The sequence below is a fragment of the Tasmannia lanceolata genome, unplaced genomic scaffold, assembly GCF_043159265.1.
Source record: "Tasmannia lanceolata isolate RefF3 unplaced genomic scaffold, GAP_Taslan_0.1 ptg000015l, whole genome shotgun sequence".
Classification (NCBI taxonomy): Eukaryota; Viridiplantae; Streptophyta; class Magnoliopsida; order Canellales; family Winteraceae; genus Tasmannia; species Tasmannia lanceolata.
In genome coordinates this window covers 40,915,615-40,921,427 of record NW_027518692.1, presented here as the reverse complement: position 1 = coordinate 40,921,427, position 5,813 = coordinate 40,915,615, and the positions used below count along the sequence as shown (strand labels likewise).

The 5,813-nt window shown below is 37.7% G+C and overlaps 1 long non-coding RNA gene across 1 annotated transcript; it reads right to left on the bottom strand.

The window, feature by feature from the left end:
• Window positions 1-712: 712 nt before the first annotated feature.
• On the bottom strand, window positions 713-5,303 carry LOC143846758 (uncharacterized). The gene is made up of 2 exons (XR_013234841.1): window positions 5,012-5,303; window positions 713-2,172 (listed from the first exon to the last, which is right to left on the bottom strand). It is a non-coding gene; the product is annotated as an uncharacterized LOC143846758 (long non-coding RNA).
• Between the last annotated feature and the right edge of the window lie 510 nt (window positions 5,304-5,813).

Here is a 5,813-nt window from a genome sequence, read left to right as displayed (position 1 = left end):
CCGGAAGTATTCCGGTAAAATAAAAATCCCATGTTTGGTTGACCGGACTATGGTGGGAAAAAAAAATACTTTGTTTGGTTGCTTGAACTGTTGGGAAGAAAAAACATATTTTACAAGCTTGTTTTTGGTTCCGAGGATTATTTTGGTTCCTGGGAGTATTTTTTCCTTCCTAGGGTTTCGTGCGGGGTTATTTTGGTTCCTGGGGTTATTTTAGGCCCACCAACCAAACGTGGGTTTCCTGCGGAAATTTCACAAAAGTCCCAAGAATAAAAAAAATTCTGGCAACCAAACGTAGCTATAAATTAATAAGTTAGCACTTATAAGGTATTTAACTGAAATTCACATTTATATGATTTTAATTAACAATGGGTCCCACATGGGGACAAGCATGACCGTATATCTTGTAGTCTGTCACGAGTGATCAACATGGTTCATCCCATTCAATAGATTGTGGCTTATGAAAATCAATGGCCACAATCCTATGGCCATGATTTATAGAAGCCTCTAAAGATCGGAGGGTCGGGTTCATCCTATGGAGATGATTTTTGGGGTACAACCTAGTGTCATCCTATGGAGGTGATTTATGGGGCACATGTTGGCGTTAATTGTGTTTGGCCCACATTGAGACCCGCACTGATACCGATCGTTGTCTTACAAATTTCCAAGAATTCATAGATTTAATAGAGGATGAGAAGGAATACAGTTACAGAGGTAAAATTGAAGAGGTTTTTCATCAAATCTATAAATTTCTCCCTTTTACAATGAAAATGGCCTAAATAGCCATAGTAAGGTAAGATGACTAAAGAGTACATGAGTAGCTACAAAATAACCAAACTATCCCTATTGCCCTAAAAGACAAAATGACATGACTAGTTACAAAATAACAACACTAGCCAACAAAAGCAAGTAAAGGAAAACCTACTCTAACGAGCAAATGCGAGCAGATGTAGTAAATCCGGGGGATACTCATCAAATATTACTTCAGAGCTCTTGCGAGTGTGCACCGATGAATTGGAAGCCGTGGAGGAATCTTTCGGGAAAGTGCTAGAGAAATCTCTGAGTTGGAAAAGTTCAATTCGGTCACCTACAAATTTGAATCCATCCCATTACCAGGAATTAGAACTCTTGAAAGCTACTTTGCAAGAAACAAGGGCAAAACTAATGCTTAGAGGTGGGTAATATGATAGATGAGAACAACTTTGTACGATAGCTATTAGTATCAGAGAGGTAATTTGTGGTTGGGTTCATTATGAAACAAATTCTGCTCGAGAAACCATGACGAAGCTCATGAGGTTTCAGGCAAGTCCTCATATCATTTATATGCCATGACACAAATGATATGTGGATTTGCTTGTAACCTCATGAGCTTAGCCATTGTTTTTCGAGTAGAAATTGTTTCATAATGATCCCATCCACGAATTACCTCTCTGATACTGATAGTTGTCCTACAAAGTTGTTCTCCTCTAAGCATTAGTTTTGCCCTTGTTTCTTGCAAAGTAGCTTTCAAGAGTTCTAATTCATGGTAATGGGATAGATTCAAATTTGTAGGTGACCGAATTGAACTCTCCAACTCAGAGATGTCTCTAGCCCTTTCTCGAAAGATTCCTCCGCAACTTCCAATGCATCGGTGCACACTCACAAGATCTCTAAAGCAGGATTGCACTGCAAGAATCTGTCAAACTTGTGAATGGCCACGGGGAAAACAAATTACTTTGTGCAGGATAACAAGTTGGAGAGCTCTGGTTTGATGATCCCGATCTGTCCTAGATTCAAATAGCAAGAAACATGCTGCTCATATATGTTCAGTATCTCGAGGAATAGATCCGCACATGCTAATTGCTTCAACCATAGCACGATCAGCTCCAATACCTCCTCTTTTGCGGAAATATAGCTTAATAATCTCATGGAAATGGATGCAATCATGCTTATTGCTACTCCCTGCAATCTAAAACCTCACCAACATCGTAGATTCAAGCACTTCTTCCAAATATTAGAACTGCGATGCTCTTCTAAATTCTCGCAGGCAGCCAAATCTAGTAGTGAAAAGGAGTGCATCTCAACACCGAGCCATCATGACGACTCCATGCCGAATCTCTAGCGGGCATTTTGTTGATGTAGTTAAGTAGTTTGCTCGTACTAATTGGTCACTTTTCCTTGAATTGGACATGATTTCTGTAATCAAGAAAGATAAAGATGAAGCCATTAGAAATCAAGAAAGATAAATAGTTTGTAGAACATGAGCAAAATGACTATGATCGTACAAAAAGTATTCTCAAAACTATAAAAAGTATCATCATCAATAACACATAACATATTTTTCGTTCAGTACTTCGCTGATACCTTTTTGGAAAGAATAATGATATGGAAACAGAGAATGGAACCAACAGTGGAAGAGAACAAATAGCAATTTCCCACCTTAACAACCCTTGATTTTTGGCTTTTTGATTCCTTAAATAGGCAAAGCTACCCCTCCTATTAGGCCCGTTTGGATACCCCTTGGATTTGGATTTGGAGGTGAATTTGGATTTTTAAATCCAAATTCGGCGTTTGGCAAGCCTTTATGACATCTGGATTTGGATTTGAATGAAATCCACAAGATTTACAAATACCTCATGTTAGTGTAATTTTTTGGATTTATAAATCCTTTCTGCGATGAGTTATTTATAAATCTAAATCTGACCAGTAAGGGATTAAAATGACCACAATATACAAAAAAAAGTGTTAAATGACTTAAGTACCTACATGACATTAAAAACTGATCAAAATACATCGTATTAAGTAAAATGACTAGAAAACTCCTGAGTCAAGCAAAATGACCGAAATACCCCTATACCAGGTAAAAATGACAAAATACCCTAAGTCGTGTAAAATGACTAAAATACCCTTATGACATAAAAATGATCAAAATAACCTCATACAGGATAAAATGACTAGAATACCCCAATATCATAAAAAATTACTAAAATACCCTTAGATCAAGTAAAAGTGACCCATGGCTTATAAAAAATGACTAAAATGACTAAAAATACCATCATGAGATAAAAATGATAAAAATAAGCCATATTAGGTAAAATGACTACAAGTACCCCTATACCAGGCAAAAATGACAAAATACCCACGAGTCGTGCAAAATGACTAAAATACCCTTATGACATAAAAATGATCAAAATAACCTCATATAAGATAAATTGACTAAAATGCCCTAAGATCATGAAAAATTATCAAAATACCCCTTTATCAAGTAAAAATGACCTCTGGACTCATGAAAAATGACTAAAATGACTAAAAATACCCTAATGAGATAAAAATGCGTCATATTAGGTAAACTGACTAGAAAACCCCTGGGTCATGCAAAATGACCGGAATACACCTATACCGGGTGAAAATGACCAAATACCCTGCGTCATGAAAAATAACTAAAACACCCTTATGACATAAAAAATGATTAAAATACCCCCATATAGGGTAAAATGACTAGAATACCCCTGGATCATGGAAAATGGCTGAAATGCCCCTATATCAAGTATTTTAGGGCTTTTTGGTTTTTTTTTTTGGTTTTGTTAGATTTCAAATTCAAATCCAAAGAGCATAAAAAAAAATTTAATTTAGATTTGAAATCCAAATCTATACGTGGTCATCCAAACGGCATTATTTATAAATTTGTGAATTTTAAAATTCTTGATTTCAAATCCATGGATTTTGGAAATCCAAATTCACCTCCAAATCCAAATCCAAGGGGTATCCAAATGGGCCCTTATAGTATTTGCAAAAGAAGAAGAAGAAGAATGTGAAGATTGTGAAAGGGAGCTACAAGGTCAATCGATTTGGGGAGTTTCCTGTTGTTTTCAAGGCATACATCTCACAGCTAGTCGGCAACAAGATGCCGCTTATATAGAGATTTCTTCCCCGTTATTGCTGATTGCCGTTACGCCCGTTTTCCTCAAAAATGCATAGTCTCACCTTTCATTCTGGCGAGGCCATGGCCATTACCATAACATCTCCCACTTGGCCATATGATGAGACCATCATGACCACATATCTACACCCATGAACAGTGTTTTAGGGAAAAAACGTCACTTTACTTCTACTTTCCCAATATTTTATGGCATCCAAACGGCCCATAAAGTCTATGTTCCACTTTGTCAAGGCTGTAGGCCTTTATATTATATTATAAAAATACAGTTGATCCTTGCTTTTGTGTAAAATACAATCTTAAGTCAAAGATTTTATTTGGTTGCTTGTAGATGGCTAGGAGAATAGGAGAAAAATAAGTCAAAGAGAATTAGAGAGGAATGGAAGAGAATGGAAGATGGGGAGAATATTAGAAGGGAGATTTGCGAGTAGTGTTTGGTTGTGCGAGGAAATTAGCGGAAGATGTAGGGTGTCATTATCAAAATATAGGTGGAAGAGAGAGAAAGAGAGAAAAAGAATAAGACAAGAATTTCTCCTAATTCCTCCAACAAATTTCTCCATTTTAGTGAAAAAAGGGGAGAAGATTATGGGGGGAACATCTCCGCCACGTAGGCGCCACCTACGATAAAAACCAATAATGATGTCTGGAAGTTGTCTAGTGGTCAAAGGTGTAAATGACAGCCAAACATGCTTTGGGGAGATCTCTAGGAGATCTCATGCATTTGAAACTCCTACAATCCCCCCAAAACAAGCAACCAAATAGAGAGGAATATATCACAGAGAAAGCAGAGAGGACAAGCCCCTTTTTTATTTGTAAATTCCTATCAACAATTAAAAAATTAAAATTAATATCTCGCCGAAAAAAAGTAAATTGAAGAAACAATGCATATTAGGATGTATCCTCTGAAAAAGTTCACCGACCGCCCTTTACTTCTATTTATTTAATTTATTTTATTTTAAAAAAATCTCCTTTAACACTTGATTTTCTGTAACACTTCAAATCGATGAACTTTGAAAACTTATCTTTTCTCCCGAAACATAAATGGGAGAAGAAAGACGAACTTGGTATATAAGAAGAGCAAATCGAAAGAAAAAGAACCTGGCGACGGCTAGAGTGGATATAGCGTTGGATCGACGACGACTGTGGTTAGGGGATGGCGACCGACAAAGTCCGTGGAAATCTTGCCAAAGTACGAGATGATCTTAAATGCAAAACGGTAAGGGGCTCCAGATTCTTAAACGATGGTTGAAAATGGAACCCGCAAAAATGGAATCGTTGTATCAAAGCTCTGATACCAATATAGTATTTGCAGAAAAAGAAGGCGAAGAAGAAGAAGAAGAAGAAGATTGTGAAAGGAGGCTACATGGTCAATGGATTTGGGGAGTTTCCTTTCGTTTTCAAGGCATACATCACACAGCTACAAGATGCCACTTATATAGAGATTTCTTGCCTTAATTGCCAATTGCCGTTACACCCCTTTTCCTCTATAACGTTACAAAAATGCATAGTCTCTCCTGGCGTTACGGCGAGGCCATCATGTCCACTACCGTAACACCTATGCCATGTGGCATGGGGTGATTTGTTTGGTACAGATTCCTTGCCTTTATTGCCGACTGCCGTTACAACCCCTTTCCTCTGTAATGTTACAGAAACGCACAGTCTCCCCTTACGTTATGACGAGGCATCATGTCCACTACCGTAACACTTATGCCATGTGGCATGGGGTGATTTGTTTGGTAGAGATTTCTTTCCTTTATTGCCAATTGCCATCACGCCCCTTTTCCTCTATAATGTTACAGAAAAGCACAGTCTCCCCTTGCATTACGACGAGGCCATCATGGCCATTGCCTGTAAAACCTATGCAATGTGGCATGGGGTGATTTGGTCGGTTCCACTGGGA